Here is an 18,725-nt window from a genome sequence, read left to right as displayed (position 1 = left end):
TTAAAGAAAAAAAACAGATTTAAATATGAATGTACAATCGATCTATCTATCTATCTATCTATCTATCTATATAATCATAAAACTCAGATCAGTTGCTTGCTTGTGTGTTTAAACCGTCCATCCTGTTTGTGACTTCCGGTTAAAGCAATTCGTCTGCTTATTTCATGGCCGTCCTGTCTTAAGTCCGATATTAAATACAAAAGAAAGAATGAACTACCTAATGTACATGGATGACCTGAAACAGTAATAAACACGAGTAGAATCTTTAGCCAGGATATCCAAATGGAATTCGGTATGAAAACCGGTATGCTGACCATGCGGAGGGGAAAACTAGAAGCAACTGAAGGTATAGTACTGCCGAATCAAGCAAAAATGAGGGCACTAGGTGAACATGATAGCTATAAATACTTGAGAGTGCCATCAAAACAACGGAAATGAAAGAGAAAACAGGAAAGGAATTCCTTAAAAGAACAAGAAACTCCTCGAAACCAAATTAAATAGTCGAAACCTAATTAAAGTAATAAACACATCGGAAGTGTAACTAGTAAGATACTCTGGACCGTTTATAAGCTGGACCAAAGAAGCAATAAGAAATCTCAACCAGAAGACCAGGAAACGCATGACGATGCAAAATGCACTACACCCGAAAGATGATACTGATCGACCATATGTGAAAAAGAAAGACGAAAGAAGAGGGCTACTCTGTATAGAAGACTGTAAATAACACACACACACACACACACACACACACACACACACACACACACACACACACACACACACACACACACACACACACACACACACACAAAGGATTATAAAAATGCACAATACAGAAAACCGAAAGAATAATTACACACGGAAGAAACCAGCAAGATAGCAAAAGAGACGAGGAATAAGACAAGGAAAGAAAAATGGGAAGAGAAACAGCTACATGGACGATTCATAAAGTTTACAAAAGAAGGAACTAACGAAAATAATTGGAAATGGCTACAAAAAGGAAGCCTTAACAGGGAAACTGAATCACTAACAGCAGCTGCGCAAGATGACGCAATTAGAACCAATCACATTAAAGCAAGGATCGACAAGACACAAGACAACAACAAATACAGACTCTGCCGACAAAGAAACGAAACAAAAAACCACACGATAAGTAAATGCAGCAAGCTAGCCCAAAATATATAAAAATAGACACGATCAAGTTGGGAAGGCAGTACATTGGCATTTATGCAAACAATTACATCTTCAACACCCAGACAAATGGTACAAACACAAACCGGCAGCGGTACTGGAAAATGAAAGTCACAAGATCCTATAGGATATGGATATACGAACGGATAAACCCATCCGAACAAAAAGACCGGATATCACATTAGATAACAAGAAGGAAAAGTCCTGCCAGATTGTAGATTTTGCCGTTTCAGCAAACCACAGAGTGAAGATCAAGGAGACTGAGAAGCGGAGCAAATATGCGAAACTGGAAAGAGAGCTCAAATGGATCTGAAAAATGAAGAATAACACCACTAATAATAGGAGTGCTAGGAAAAAATACCGAACAACTTTGAAAAAATTGGAATCAGAAGTATGGCTGAGAAGATACAACGGATTCAATAATGAAAACTGCATAAATATTAACGAAAACTCTTGAATACGGAGACTAACACACATGAGCTATAAGCACAAACTTGACACAGAAACGGCTACAGATGCCAAACACAAAGGAACATCACACGGAATCATGAAAACTGAAAATGAATAATTGACAAATACCGCCCCCTTTTTTCTGTGAATGTCACCATAAATGTGCACCATGCCAAATAATGAGGGTAAAGGAGGATGGAAAGACCGAGAAGAGAAAGCACTAGCGAGACCTCTGCTGAAAGAGTACGGAGAGGACTTGGATATTGGGAAGGTATATTGCCACCCAAATCCCAGCGAAGACCAATGATCGTCGTCAACGAGAAATCAATGATAAGCGGCTGCTGCGATACCGCAAATTCTTTTGCAAAGGTTATGAAAGAAGTGGAAAGTACTGGAAATCTGAGGAGACTTGTTGTCACTCAGACTCCAGGGAACACCACAAGTTGTTTCCAAAGAACAATCTTTGATGATGGTTTGTGTGACTAGTCCTAGTGAGTAAATAATAATTGTTGTCACTCAGACTCCCGAGAATATTAAAAGCTGTTCTCAAAGAAAAATCTTTGATGATGGTCTGTGTGACTACTTACAGTAAGTAAATAATAATAGCTAGAAATCTCGGAAGAATATAAAAGATGAAGAAAGTTCAGATAACACCACTAATAGTAGGTGCGCTAGGAGCAATACCGAAAAATTTAAAAAACAGAATACGAGAGCTTGGAATCAGAGGGATGGCCGAGAAGATACAACGGATAACAATAATGAAAACGACTGAAATATTAAGGAAAACCCTTGAATGCGGAGACATGAGCTACAGGCACAAGCTGGACATACAAAAACTGCTATAAATGCAAAACAAAAACGGCCATCACCTGAAATCATAAAAAATGAAACCGTATAATTGTTAGTTATTATTAGTACTCCAATCCAATTCAATCCAATCCAGTACGGCCGTAGCCGAGATTAAACTCACTACACGAATGTGTAGTGTAATTCGAATCTTGTCGGTAGCTTAATATTTGATACTTCGCCAGGGCTACCAAGGGTATCTTTTTTATTGTGATGCCATCACTAGACGAGGTACCTACCACGACTGAAAAGAGTCCCATCTACCCTTGAGAGAAGGATAGACAGCGCCAGTTTACGAACCTGGTATTTTACCTCGCAGTACATACAGCGCCTCGCCTTCCCAAATGGTCACCCATCTAGTACTGGCCAGGCTCAACGTTGGTGATCTGGCGAGAACCGGTGTGTACACGTGATTGTACCGTATATTTATTACTATTATTATTATTACTAGCTATTAATAGTAGTTCTTATAATTTTCATCAGTGAGTGTTTCTTGAAGTTTGGGTAACAACAAGTTTCTCCAGATTTCTAGAACTTTATCCCAAAAGACGCTTACCATTGATTTTTTTTACTGGCAACGTTCATTCGTCTTCTTTAGGATTTGGGTAGCAATAAGCCTCCCCTACCTCACAATACTTTCTATACTTTTTCAGTTGAAGTTGTGTTAGTTCTCCCACTCCTGGCTTTTTCTATCTTCCCTAACACATTTACGAATATTTTGTGTAGAATTAGCTGAGGCTGATATCTTCCATTTTAAAGGGAGGACAGTTTTTATCATTTATTGCAATTTAAGTTCCTTCAGGTTCATCTATTGTTTTTGTCACGTTTTTTTTTCTATTGATGTTGCAACTTCAATGTAGTATTCCTTGTTTGCGTGAGTTAATTTCCACATTCGAGGATTTTCCTTAATATTTGAGCTACTTTTATTACTTTATTCCATTTTATAGTTTCAGCCTTCCTTTTGATTCCAAATTCTCCTACTCTTTTCGCAAGGTTCTTCCAAACTGCCTCTAGTACTCTCATAATTATTGATATCACATTGCCTTTCTTCATGTCCCATAAACATTTTCAGTTCTCTGGCAAGTTCTGTGTGTTTGTGTTATTTTTCCATCTCCTTGATTTTTACTATGCGGTCTGCCGATACGGCTAAATCTACAATTTGTCAGTTTTTTCTTCTTATTAACTAATATTATGTCCGATCTCCTCGCTTGGATAGTTATATTTATATGTTAGTCTTTTATATATATATATATATATATATATATATATATATATATATATATATATATATATATATATATATATATATATATGTTTATTCCGTTCTTCTTGTCCCAGAGAATATTTATGACGTTTTTTTTTCTAGTACTGTTTGCGATTTGTGTCTGTACTATTTGTCTATGTGCTCCAAATGAAATCGTATGCTCAGTTCTCAGTGTACTATTTTACCCACACAGTCGTATCTGTTTTTGTATTTAAAAAAAAAATTGTTTCCTGCGTTCACTCTTTGTGTGATTTACCGTGTCGCCTCTTTGTTCAAAGAGTCTACATTTACTATTTTCCTGGGTTTTAACTATTTTAGATTTAATGCAGTTAGTTTAAATCGCATTATTCTGTACAGCTGTTAATAGTTAAACCGTTTCTCTTTTCATGTGTTTTTTCTTAACCATGCCCAGATGTTTTCGTAAGTCTCCTCTCTTTTTCTACTTATGACTTGTCCATGTAGCTGTTTCTATTCCCAGTTTTATTTTCTCGTCTTTTCGTTTCACGTTTCGGTACTCCTTGTCTTGTTCAGTTGTGATACGCCTCTCGTGGTGAGGTCAAACAACTGATCCCTGATCGTCTTCGGACTTTGGCTCGTGATGTTTCGTCTCTGAAAGGCTATCACATTGTCCTAAATGCCTCGGTATAGAATTCTCTGCAAGCGGAAAAACGAAAGCTGCATTTCCCAGAAAGAAAAATAGACGATTGGGTTCTATTCTACTAAAAATTAATTTCACAAAAATTACAAACTTTACAGATATGTACACTTCAGTTCTTAGCACATTTTGAAAGTCAGTTCTTAGCATGTTTTTAAAGTCTGAAATCTCTCTCCTTCGTAGATGACAAAATGGCTCCGATCTGTCTAATTTCGAGCGGCACTGGCCTTATATATTCCGGGTCGAGTCGGAGTGGATAGTCCATTCAGTCAATCAGATTAAGATATGTATCTGTGGCTTTCCAGACCTAAATTGCGTGTGTGCAGTCCAGCCATAGTTTAGAGTTTTGAAACCTGGGACCAATAATGACTTCCGTTCCCATGACCTCCGGGGTTAGCACCTATCAATTTTCCTTGCCTAAAACTCAGAACACCTGGCCCGGTACTCCTCAGGCCAGACGAATGTCATCGTCATTATTCTAACATTTCCTGTCAACTACTTTTCAAATAACAAATATATCTCTGGCTTTGACAATAAAACAAAATATATATCTGATTTTGACAATAAAACAAAATATATCTTCTAATTTCGATATCCGCTGTTGTCCGTGATTAAATTAAGCAATCTTAGCATATTTACCCGCAGGTCCCGGGGGGGGGGGGTCTCAACCTCCTGAATCGGGAATAATCGCCCCCTCAAGTCGATCACGTTACACAGTTTGACGGCGTCTAATGCTGTTCTTTGTTGTGCATTTTTCTAACTATTGTTTGCCTCATCCACAGTCATTTATATTTACTAGCTCTCTTCTCTCTTCTTCCATTTTCATATAGAGTCGACAAATATCATCATTTGGGAGTTGTGCATTGTGAATGGTCATTAGTTTCCTAGTCTTCTAGCCAAGATGTCCAAGTTCTTCTTTTGCCCAGCTTATGGATGGGCCAGAATATCCTACTAGTGATACTGCCACGAGCTTTTATGAGATTTCTAACATATAATTTAGTCCGACAAGATTTTCTTGATCTAATGTATTTTTCCAATGTTAGCTTTCACTTCTATTGATTTGATAAGGTTTGCATAGAGAATTCAAAAATATTTATAAAATGCTCTAATTTTCTCCGGGCACAGCAGTTCCATGCACTTCGATATCTTCAGTTTTCAATTTTGATTTCTAGTAGTGTACCAAATTTCCCATTCCAAATTCAATTTGAATGTCCTAACTGAAGAATCTGGTCGTTTTTATCAGTTTTTAATGTTCTTTCTATTTTTCTTTAAATAGCTTCAGGTCGTCCATATACTTAAGGTGGTTTATTTTTTGTTCTCTGTCAGTAAACTTGTATTCAGCAATAGGTTTATAGTTGTGTCGCATTATTATTATTATTATTATTATTATTATTATTATTATTTGGTCTGTACTGGGAGGGACATTATCATTATTATTATTATTATTATTATTATTATTATTATTTACTTACTGGGAGTTTTTTTTACAAAGTACTCAACACTTATCAATGCCCGAAAGCCACTCGAGGATAAGGTTTAATGAGTGTACAGTAGTCAATGGGACAATATCGCAGTAATCGTTAGTAGTGGAGATTTGGTATATTGGATTACTTAAGGAGACGGCTAATCAAGAACTTGTTTACGTTGGACTTGAAGACAACCATATTGTAGTCAGCTGGAAAGCAGGGAAACGAAATAGGGTTCCATAGGCGTGCAGTTCTAAGAAAGAAGCTTTGTTCATGGAATCTACGTTTTGGTTTTGGCACAGATAAGAGTGGGGAAATTATTGATAGTGGTTTCAGATAGACGAGTGTTTTCCGTGAAAGTAAGGCCAGAGGGAACCATACATTGGAGCTTAGACGAGCACTTGCCATGAAAATAACGACAAAGCAAAGACAGGCTCGCAATGTCTCTTCTGTGCGAAAGAGTTGGCAGGGAAGAGAAAAGGGCATCCCCACTAGACTGCGAAGTCTATTTTGAACTCTGTCAAAGTAAGATAAGGCGTTTCAAGCAGCTCCTGCCCAAATGTGGCAACTGTACTCCATCATTGAACGTACCTGGCTCTTACACAGATAGAGAATTACATCAGCAGTGAGATATCTACTGGAGCGGTAGAAGGATCCTACCATTTTTCCAGCGACTCTGGCAACGGATTTGATGTACGTGTTCCATTTCATTCAGATCAGGAGTAAAGATCAAACCCAAAAGCTTGTCAAAACATGGAGCCACCCCACGATGAGAGCCAGTCATTTCAATTGATGCCAGACGGGGATCAGAGAGTTGCTGATGTAAAGATGGAAGCTTAGTTTTTGAAGCATTTAAATTAATCAGATCAATTTCTCAATTGTACCACATGCTCAAGATCAGATTAAAGAGTATCAGAGAGAATTTGGTCATTTACGGCATTTGAAGAATTGCCATAGATGCTAGTGTCATCAGTATAAATGTCTGCGAATGATCTGTGATTTGGAAGATCATTGATGTAGATCTGGAGGATGGACCCTTGAGGGACTCCAGCATTAATACTGTGAGCTTCTGATTTCTGCTCATCAACTACTACTACTACTCTTATGAGCCTATTAGGGAGAAATCATTTAAAATTGTAAAGACATTTCCAGTTATATCATAGCTGGAGATCTTGTGGAGTAGATCTTTATGCTACATCCTATCAAAGGCCTTTGATATATCAAAAGCTATTGCTTTAGAAATGAAACCTCCGTCGTCGTATGAGATATAATCGTTAGCATATCTACCGTAGATCTAGGAGAACGGAAACCATAATGCATGGCACTAAAAACGTTATTTTTGCTGAGGTGGTTGACTACTTCTCTATTTAATACAGATTCCAGCGACTTACTTATGAGGCACTGGAGCTTATTGGTCTGTAGTGTGTGTGTGTGTGTGTGTGTGTGTGTGTGTGAGAGAGAGAGAGAGAGAGAGAGAGAGAGAGAGAGAGAGAGAGAGAGAGAGAGAGAGAGAGATGATCGATCACCTGAATTCTTAAATTCAGAGCATACTGATGAGGTTTTCCAGGATGTTGGAAAGCAATTCTCCTAAAGACAAGGCTTAAACAGCTTTGTAAGTATGGGAGCTAGTTCTGGTTGAAGCTGTTTTCAACACTATAATTGAAATGCCGTCAGGACCAGTTGCTTTACTGGAATCAATGTTTTTGATTAGCTTGGCAACATCACACACACATATTTGTATGTCGCATAGCGTGCTTTCAAATACAAAACGAAATGCAAGGGGTTGGCGGCCTTAGTCGCATAGGGTAGAATTAGCTGCAAAGTTCTTGGCAAAGAGTTTGGCTTTGTTCGATGCTGACAAGATTACCTCAGGTCCATTGATGATGGTTGGGATAGAGCACATGCTTCTGTTCAGGACCCTGTTTGCTATTTTACAGAACTAGTGGGAACCAAGCCGCTGCTCAGCTACTTTGGACTTAACGAACTAAGCATACAACTGTCTAACATTCTTCATTACTCTTTAACAATGATTGCTAGCAGCCTTGAAAGCGGTTTTAGTCTCAGTACATCTATTACATTGGAAGCAATGGAAAAAGTGATTTCTGTGCGCAATGGAGAGAACCACGGCTGGCCTTAAGGATTTGCTGGAATTTTTTGAAGAGTATTAAGCTCTATATATCTACAATTAACAATTCTGCCAGATCGTTGGCCTTCGGGCCAAGATCAAAGTGTAGTATCTGTTCCGGCAGATACTGCAAGCTATGACTAGCAAAGACCAGCTATGACTAGCAAAGACCAGATGTGGGGGCAACCCCACATGCCTGACCTTTAACCAGCTCCCATTTCCCACCTCTCGGGAGCTGGTCCCCTTTTTCCCTTCCCCCTCCCTTCACTCCTCACATTAAAAATCGGCCTTGTGCCTAATTTGCTCGGTGGGGGAGCAAATAAATACCATCTGTTCCGGCAGATACTGCAAGCTTTGACTAGCTATGACTAGCAAAGACCAGATGTGGGGGCAACCCCACATGCCTGACCATTAACCAGCTTCCATTTCCCACCTCTCGGGAGCTGGTCCCCTTTTTCCCTTCCCCCTCCCTTCACTCCTCACATTAAAAATCGGCCTTGTGCCTAATTTGCTCGGTGGGGGAGCAAATAAATACCATCTGTTCCGACAGATGCTGCATTAAGATAATTTGTACCAGTCAATGGAGGGGAAACCCTCTATACTGGGACAATTATTATTTTTGGTAACCAGAGTGCCCCCTTTTTGCCTACTTTTAGGGGAGCTGGTTTTTACCTCACATTAAAAACGGCCTTGTGCCTAATTTGCTCAGTGGGGGAGCAAATAAATACCATCTGTTCCGGCAGATACTGCAAGCAAAGACCCTATGTGGGGGCGACCCCACAGATAAGACCTTGGTCAATGTAGGGGCAACCCTTCATACCAATTGTCACTATCCAGCTCCCCTACTCCCCGGGGAGTTGGTCCCCATTTCCCCTTCACTCCTCACTTTAAAAATCGGCCTTGTGCCTAATTTGCTCGGTGGGGGAGCAAATAAATACCATCTGTTCCGGCAGATGCTGCACTTAGGATGGTTTGTGCCGGTCAGTGGAGGGGAAGCCCTCTATACTGGGACAATTATTATTTTTGGTAACCAGAGTGCCCCCTTTTTGCCTACTTTTAGGGGAGCTGGTTTTTACCTCACATTAAAAACGGCCTTGTGCCTAATTTGCTCAGTGGGGGAGCAAATAAACACCATCTGTTCCGGCAGATACTGCAAGCTATGACTAGCAAAGACCAGCTATGACTAGCAAAGACCAGATGTGGGGGCAACCCCACATGCCTGACCTTTAACCAGCTCCCATTTCCCACCTCTCGGGAGCTGGTCCCCTTTTTCCCTTCCCCCTCCCTTCACTCCTCACATTAAAAATCGGCCTTGTGCCTAATTTGCTCGGTGGGGGAGCAAATAAATACCATCTGTTCCGGCAGATACTGCAAGCTTTGACTAGCTATGACTAGCAAAGACCAGATGTGGGGGCAACCCCACATGCCTGACCATTAACCAGCTTCCATTTCCCACCTCTCGGGAGCTGGTCCCCTTTTTCCCTTCCCCCTCCCTTCACTCCTCACATTAAAAATCGGCCTTGTGCCTAATTTGCTCGGTGGGGGAGCAAATAAATACCATCTGTTCCGACAGATGCTGCATTAAGATAATTTGTACCAGTCAATGGAGGGGAAACCCTCTATACTGGGACAATTATTATTTTTGGTAACCAGAGTGCCCCCTTTTTGCCTACTTTTAGGGGAGCTGGTTTTTACCTCACATTAAAAACGGCCTTGTGCCTAATTTGCTCAGTGGGGGAGCAAATAAATACCATCTGTTCCGGCAGATGCTGCACTTAAGATAATTTGTACCAGTTAATGGAGGGGAAACCCTCTATACTGGGACAATTATTATTTTTGGTAACCAGAGTGACCCCTTTTAGGGGAGCTGGTTTTTACCTCACATTAAAAACGGCCTTGTGCCTAATTTGCTCAGTGGGGGAGCAAATAAATACCATCTGTTCCGGCAGATACTGCAAGCAAAGACCCTATGTGGGGGCGACCCCACAGATAAGACCTTGGTCAATGTAGGGGCAACCCTTCATACCAATTGTCACTATCCAGCTCCCCTACTCCCCGGGGAGTTGGTCCCCATTTCCCCTTCACTCCTCACTTTAAAAATCGGCCTTGTGCCTAATTTGCTCGGTGGGGGAGCAAATAAATACCATCTGTTCCGGCAGATGCTGCACTTAGGATGGTTTGTGCCGGTCAGTGGAGGGGAAGCCCTCTATACTGGGACAATTATTATTTTTGGTAACCAGAGTGCCCCCTTTTTGCCTACTTTTAGGGGAGCTGGTTTTTACCTCACATTAAAAACGGCCTTGTGCCTAATTTGCTCAGTGGGGGAGCAAATAAACACCATCTGTTCCGGCAGATACTGCAAGCTATGACTAGCAAAGACCAGCTATGACTAGCAAAGACCAGATGTGGGGGCAACCCCACATGCCTGACCTTTAACCAGCTCCCATTTCCCACCTCTCGGGAGCTGGTCCCCTTTTTCCCTTCCCCCTCCCTTCACTCCTCACATTAAAAATCGGCCTTGTGCCTAATTTGCTCGGTGGGGGAGCAAATAAATACCATCTGTTCCGGCAGATACTGCAAGCTTTGACTAGCTATGACTAGCAAAGACCAGATGTGGGGGCAACCCCACATGCCTGACCATTAACCAGCTTCCATTTCCCACCTCTCGGGAGCTGGTCCCCTTTTTCCCTTCCCCCTCCCTTCACTCCTCACATTAAAAATCGGCCTTGTGCCTAATTTGCTCGGTGGGGGAGCAAATAAATACCATCTGTTCCGACAGATGCTGCATTAAGATAATTTGTACCAGTCAATGGAGGGGAAACCCTCTATACTGGGACAATTATTATTTTTGGTAACCAGAGTGCCCCCTTTTTGCCTACTTTTAGGGGAGCTGGTTTTTACCTCACATTAAAAACGGCCTTGTGCCTAATTTGCTCAGTGGGGGAGCAAATAAATACCATCTGTTCCGGCAGATGCTGCACTTAAGATAATTTGTACCAGTTAATGGAGGGGAAACCCTCTATACTGGGACAATTATTATTTTTGGTAACCAGAGTGACCCCTTTTAGGGGAGCTGGTTTTTACCTCACATTAAAAACGGCCTTGTGCCTAATTTGCTCAGTGGGGGAGCAAATAAATACCATCTGTTCCGGCAGATACTGCAAGCAAAGACCCTATGTGGGGGCGACCCCACAGATAAGACCTTGGTCAATGTAGGGGCAACCCTTCATACCAATTGTCACTATCCAGCTCCCCTACTCCCCGGGGAGTTGGTCCCCATTTCCCCTTCACTCCTCACTTTAAAAATCGGCCTTGTGCCTAATTTGCTCGGTGGGGGAGCAAATAAATACCATCTGTTCCGGCAGATGCTGCACTTAGGATGGTTTGTGCCGGTCAGTGGAGGGGAAGCCCTCTATACTGGGACAATTATTATTTTTGGTAACCAGAGTGCCCCCTTTTTGCCTACTTTTAGGGGAGCTGGTTTTTACCTCACATTAAAAACGGCCTTGTGCCTAATTTGCTCAGTGGGGGAGCAAATAAATACCATCTGTTCCGGCAGATGCTGCAAGTTATGACTGGCTATGACTAGCAAAGACCAGATGTGGGGGCAACCCCACATGCCTGACCTTTAACCAGCTCCCATTTCCCACCTGTCGGGAGCTGGTCCCCTTTTCCCTTCCCCCTCCCTGCACTCCTCACATTAAAAATTTGCCTTGTGCCTAATTTGCTCGGTGGGGGAGCAAATAAATACCATCTGTTCCGGCAGATACTGCAAGCTATGACTAGCTATGACTAGCAAAGACCAGATGTGGGGGCAACCCCACATGCCTGACCTTTAACCAGCTCCCATTTCCCACCTCTCGGGAGCTGGTCCCCTTTTTCCCTTCCCCCTCCCTCCACTCCTCACATTAAAAATTGGCCTTGTGCCTAATTTGCTTGGTGGGGGAGCAAATAAATACCATCTGTTCCGGCAGATACTGCAAGCAAAGACCATATGTGGGGGCGACCCCACATATAAGCCCTTGGTCAATGTAGGGGCAACCCTTCATACCAATTGTCACTATCGATCTCCCCTACTCCCCGGGGAGTTGGTCCCCATTTCCCCTTCACTCCTCACATTAAGAATCGGCCTTGTGCCTAATTTGCTCGGTGGGGGAGCAAATAAATACCATCTGTTCCGACAGATACTGCAAGCAAAGACCATATGTGGGGGCGACCCCACATATAAGACCTTGGTCAATGTAGGGGCAACCCTTCATACCAATTGTCATTATCCAACTCCCCTACTCCCCGGGGACTTGGTCCCCATTTCCCCTTCACTCCTCACATTAAAAATCGGCCTTGTGCCTAATTTGCTCGGTGGGGGAGCAAATAAATACCATCTGTTCCGACAGATACTGCAAGCAAAGACCATATGTGGGGGCGACCCCACATATAATACCTTGGTCAATGTAGGGGCAACCCTTCATACCAATTGTCACTATCCAGCTCCCCTACTCCCCGGGGAGCTGGTCCCCATTTCCCCTTCACTCCTCACATTAAAAATCGGCCTTGTGCCTAATTTGCTCGGTGGGGGAGCAAATAAATACCATCTGTTCTTCACATGCTTCGGCCTTGTGCCTAATTTGCTCGGTGGGGGAGCAAATAAATACCATCTGTTCTTCAGATGCTGCACTTCTATTTCTTGTTCTCTTTCGGTGGAGGAGAAATCCTTCACGACTGAGACAATTTTTATTTTTGTACCTTTTCTCCACGTTAAAAAACGACCCTGGTGTCTAACTCTATCCCGTGGGGAGGCATAGTAAATAGGTACTATAGAGAACACATTCTTTTTAAACATGGAAACACAAAGGCTGATCTGATATAAATGTACAGAAGCTATTCCAGTCAGCCATAGAGTACCGATATACTGTACGATGGTGAAGTACTCTGAGGATTTATTACATTTCGTTTTTATCTTAACTGATGCAACCGAGTGGTCGGAAGATCCCAGTGGATATAGAACGGAGGATGAATGTAGCTCAGGGAAAGTTGTGATAAAAGGTCTAGGAGATATGCATACTGACCGCCAGTGTCGAATACACTGGTGCGTTCCTGAACAATCTGAGTGAGGTCATAAGCAATCGATTAATCGTGACAGAACCTCCTCCTCATCACCTGTCTTGTTTAAGTGGGCTAACCATTCCACATTGTGAACACTGAAGTCTCCACAGACGTGAAAGTTAGCCGAAGGATGAACAGAGGATTTTTTCAGATATGCTCTTAAAGATAGTAACTTCGCTGTTGTGGGAGGGGGGATAGAGGGCAAATATAAGTGCTTTCAGCAAGTGCAACCCGGAAGCACAGATAGATCAATTTAGGGTCTTCTCTGGAGATGGCCATACCACATGGAAACCATCTCTAATGTAGGCACATACTCCATGCCCATGTCGCTCATGGGAGTCAGATTTTGATGTTAAGTTAGAGTATCCTTTAATTACGAACTCATCTAAGGAAATAGTCCAATGTCAGTTTCGCTTATGAATAATAGGTCTGGTTTGGTGTTCTGTAATTGGGTTTCAACCTCTGGAAGACTGGAACTTAGACCCCTGATTTTGGAGAAGTGGACATGGTAGTGGTGATCTACGTTGGAAGTTGGAGTTCTGGGTTTAAGCGTGTATTTTTTTCTGGAGAGTTTTCATGATGGAGTTTTGAGATTTGTGGAACAGGTCGAAAAACTTTGTGAGAGCAGGGCAAAGAGGGAAAGTAGAGGGAAAAAGAAACGAAGAAATATTTTTTGTAGCCCATCATAAGATAAAACCGTAACAATTACCCACTAATATGACATCGAAAAGCCCCACCAGAAGCTACTGCTTGGTCCAGAATCCATTCACCAAATGGCAATACACCAGTCCCAGTACTTTGTTTTCATACTGGCCATCATCAAAGATTTCTTCGTCTCTATCAAAAACCTGTGATGGTCTCTGGAGTCTAGATGACAACAAGTCTTCCCAAATTTCCGTTACTCTCCACCTCTTTCAATAATATTCATAAATAAATTTGCGTTATCGCAACAGACGTTTAGCATTGATTTCTCGGTGGCAATGGCTATTGGTTTTGATTGAAATTTGGGTGCCAATAACCCTCCCCTAGTGAAGATGTGGTTAGTGCTTTCTCTCCTCAGTCTTGTTATCTTCATTGACCTTTTACGACTATTTGATGTGGTGCCAGTTGATGCCAGCACTAATTTTCCTTTTACATCTGTTGCAGTTTTGGTTAAAATTTGTAAATCGGATGTATTAGTTTCTGCATTCAAAGATTTTCCTTAATATTTCATCCGTTTTCATTATTGTTATTCGTTGTATCTGGTCAGCCATCTCTCTGATTCTAATCTCTCATTCTTTTTAAAAAGCTTTTCAGGATAGTTCGTAATGTTCCTACTATTATTAGTATTATCCTAACTTTCTTAATCTTCAATGTCTCTTTCAGCTCTCTTGTGTATTTGCACCGCTTCTCTGTCTCCTTGATATGCACCATGTAATCTGCTGGAACGGCAGAATCTACGACGTTTTTCTTAAACTATTTTAACATCCAGTCTTTTTGCCTGGATGGATTTATCTGTTTATACATCCATGTGGATTTTGTGATTTCTGTCTTCAAGTACTGTTGCCGGTTTGTGCTTGTACTGTTTTCCTCACTTGATCGTAACTATTTTTATATTCGTTTTTGGTTAGTTTGCTGGAGTACCTTATTATATGGTCCATCGTTCCTCTCTCTCTAGATTTGCTGTTTTCTTGTGTCTGGTTAATCTTTGCTTTGATATAGTTGGTTTCAATCGCGTTATTATGTACGGCTCTCATTAGGGGTTTAGTTTATCTGGTTAGCTGTCTTTTTCGTAGCCATGTTTAAGTGTTTTTATGAATCTCATCTTTTGTCATTCTTATTTCGCGTCTTATCGCTTATTTCTCTGTTCTCTCTACGAGGGGTGTGCAATAAGTAATGCCCCTGACCAACTTCCCATAGCGGTAGAGCAACGAAACTTGGCACAGTTATTAGTCTTTCTCTACATAGGAACCGCCCAGAGTTATGCATTTCTCCCATCGTTTGATGCAGCTTGTTAATTTTTACAGTTTCTTTTGCTGCGGCTATTAGACTTTTTTTTTGTTCTGTGTTATGTATTTTTCTAGTTCTTTTTATCACTCACAAAGTATTCTATACAAATCAGTCCTCTTCCTTCGGCTGGTACTATCAGATCAGACTGTCTGAAGATATTGGCTTCCTGAGACGAAATGCACCTAACATTAATGCTTTTTGTTTTTCTACTTTTTTTTTTGCAAAACTTTACGTTCTGCACAACCAAAAACCAAAACAGCAACCCAACTTTCCCCCCTTTTTCTTTCTTCCCATTTCCTTTTTCTCTTTCTATTTCCCCCATTTTCCTGACTGGTTTTCTTACTTAAAATGTACCAAACATTAATACTGTAACCCTTTTTCCTCTCCCATTGCAAAACTCATTCATGTTCTGTAGGGCAGGGAACAAAAAAAAAAAACGATAAAATCCACTATAAAACAATCAAACCAAACACTACAAACTAGCAATTGAAGATACAAAGAGCTTGAACAATAAACACTTTCTACAAAATAACTGGATGCAACATGAATACTATTTCGAAAATAACTGGATTCGGCATTAAATAACCCGAAAAGGGTTGATGTGTCGTAAAACAAAACAACCAAACCAATCTTCCTTCGGCTTTCCTTTTCAGGCAGAGTCGATCAGAATCATCGTTGGATGTAGTGCATTATACATGGTCATAAGTTTTCTGGTTTTCTGGTTAAGATGCCTCAATTCCTTTTTGATCCATCGCATGAATGATACAGAGTATCTTACTAGTGATACTTCCCACGTCTTTATATCTGTTATTACGTTCCTATGGTATAGTTTAGTTTCTAGGGGTTTTCTTTTTCGCAGGTATTCTTTTTCAATTTGTTCTTTAATATATGTTGCTTTGACGATGTCTGCTTCCAAAATTTCCAAATATTTATAGGTTTCATGTTCGTCTAGTGTCCTCACCCCTCTTAGTTGGCTAGTTCCATACCTTCCGTTCCCCTCAGTTTTCGCTTCTTATAGCTTAGCAGTGCGTACTTTTCCATGCTGAATTTCATTTGGATGTCCTGACCGAAGATTCTGGTTGCGTTTATCCGCGTCCCTAGTTTCTTTTTGATTCTTTGCGAAAGGTTTCAGGTTGTCCATATACATTAGGTGGTTCATTCTTTCATCTGTATTAGTAAACTTATACCCGCTTTGGCATTTCCATAGTATATCGTGTTACGGTACGCATCGGACCAGCACTGCCACATTACGGTAATGCTTTCCGAACCGGGATTCCAAATTAGGATGTATCCCGGAATCGCGTATCGCATTGATAATAAAAGAAAATGCGATGTATCCATCGTGAAGTGTTGTGACCTAAATGACACGTCAATCAAGTTCTTGTCATGAAATAACCCAGTGAGAAACACAATCGGCAAAAGACAATAACGTTGATTATATATATATATATATATATATATATATATATATATATATATATATATATATATATATATATATATATATTATCTCCACATTTATTTCCACTCGTCCTGTACACACTTCAATGGCCACTGGTATTAAACAATGTCGACTAAGGAGAGGTGTGCTTGGAGATTGCGCACCTCCTGTCACAAAAATTTCACGCGCAGACACACCTTCGTGGGTATCCATAGTCTTTCAAAGACTGAAGGAACCTTTATATATATATATATATATATATATATATATATATATATATATATATATATATATATATACATATATATATATATATATATATATATATATATATATATATATATATATAAACACGAAACATATTTAAGCATAAATGTACAGGAATATATTTAGCACAGTAATTCACTATTTTCAATACACTTTTACCAGCCTCTTTTGATGCTTCGGTCGTAAAAGTGTAGAGCGCGCTTTGTCATTCACATATCTGTCGCCACTCTGAAATCAACGAACCCATCTCCTAACTGTGCTGACATCAAATGCATAGGCTTCGCAAACGTTCAACAGACGTCGATGAATGTTGATCGGTTCATTCATTTCTACATGGAATAATTCATCTCTGCTTCTGATGCACGTCTGTGACGGGGTTTGCTTTCTTAAAGTTTTTAACCGTCAATAGCTGAAACAGAGAGATGACACTTTGAGGTCAGGAATGTATATGTTTAGTCATCATACAATTCAATTTAAAATTTCCATTGCTCCATTCTGGCGGAATAAAAATAGGAGGCATTACTTTTGGAGCATTCCTCGTTGCATAACATTTTTTATCTATCTATCTATCTATCTATCTATCTATCTATCTATCTATCTATCTATCTATCTATCTCAATATGCCCAAATCTATCAACCTACGTATGCTTTCGTCTACCTTTTCTTTTTTTCTCTCTTTTTTTCCATATTTTATTAATTCATTCTATTTTTCCTTTCTTTCGTTTTTTTTCTTTCTTGTTCATTTTTTTCCATATTTTTTCTTTACTTCTGTTATTCTTTCCTTTCTATCTAGCGTGTGCGCACGTCTGATTGGAAGAAAAAGAACTACTTTTCTCCGAAGCGTTAAACTTCGACCTTTTGTCTGTCGAAAGGACCGAAAACCCTAATGATATTAAACGTCTTTTGTGTTTGGACAAACCCTTTCAATTCAGCACCGGAGAATAATATCCCAAACCGCATAAAAAAAAACAACAACAAAAAACAAAAACAAACAAACAACAAACAAAAAACAAACAAACAAACAAACAAACAAAAACAAACAAACCAACAATACGGATTCGGCGGGGAATCAAGCACATTCGTAACACGACGGCAAATTAACGAAGGACTCAAAAGAAAAAGGTTCGCTTATTGAATTGACTCGCTTAGATCCGGTCCTCACTTCCACACGAAAGTCTACACACACACACACACACACACACACACACACACACACACACACACACACACACACACACACACACACACACACACACACACACACACACACACACACACACAGAATGCATGCATATGCATATGTACACGTATTTACTTGCTTACATACACACATATATATATATACATTTCATTATATCTCATATTTTATTTATTATTTTTGTTTATGCATGCATATATGTACTTGCATATGTACGGACATATACATATACATATATATACGTACATATGCATACATATATACACATACATACAGACAGACAGACAGACATGTACATATATAATACACACATCTCTCTATTTCCCCCTGTAGTAATACCTATATATATATATATATATATATATATATATATATATATATATATATATATATATATATATATATATGTATATGCATATATACATATATATAATTTATATACATATAAATATATATACAATATTTAATATTATGTATATATAATTTTATTAATTATTATAATAAATAATATATATATACAGGGTGGGCCAAAATAAGGGTCCTATCTTTAAATTTGAATAACTTCCACAAAATAAAAGTTAAACTCACCAAACTTTATGTGTGTGTAGACTGACCCTTCCGAGATTTTTTTGGAAATAAACAAAACAAATTTTGGCCGAAAAACACTTCTTAAAACTTACATGAATTTATGAATTTTTTAAAATAGGACCCTTATTTTGGCCCACCCTGT

Source organism: Euprymna scolopes, chromosome 33, assembly GCF_053919585.1.
Source record: "Euprymna scolopes isolate OS-2025 chromosome 33, ASM5391958v1, whole genome shotgun sequence".
NCBI lineage: Eukaryota > Metazoa > Mollusca > Cephalopoda > Sepiida > Sepiolidae > Euprymna > Euprymna scolopes.
The sequence above is the reverse complement of the archived record's forward strand: the minus strand, read 5'-3'. Positions refer to the sequence as shown.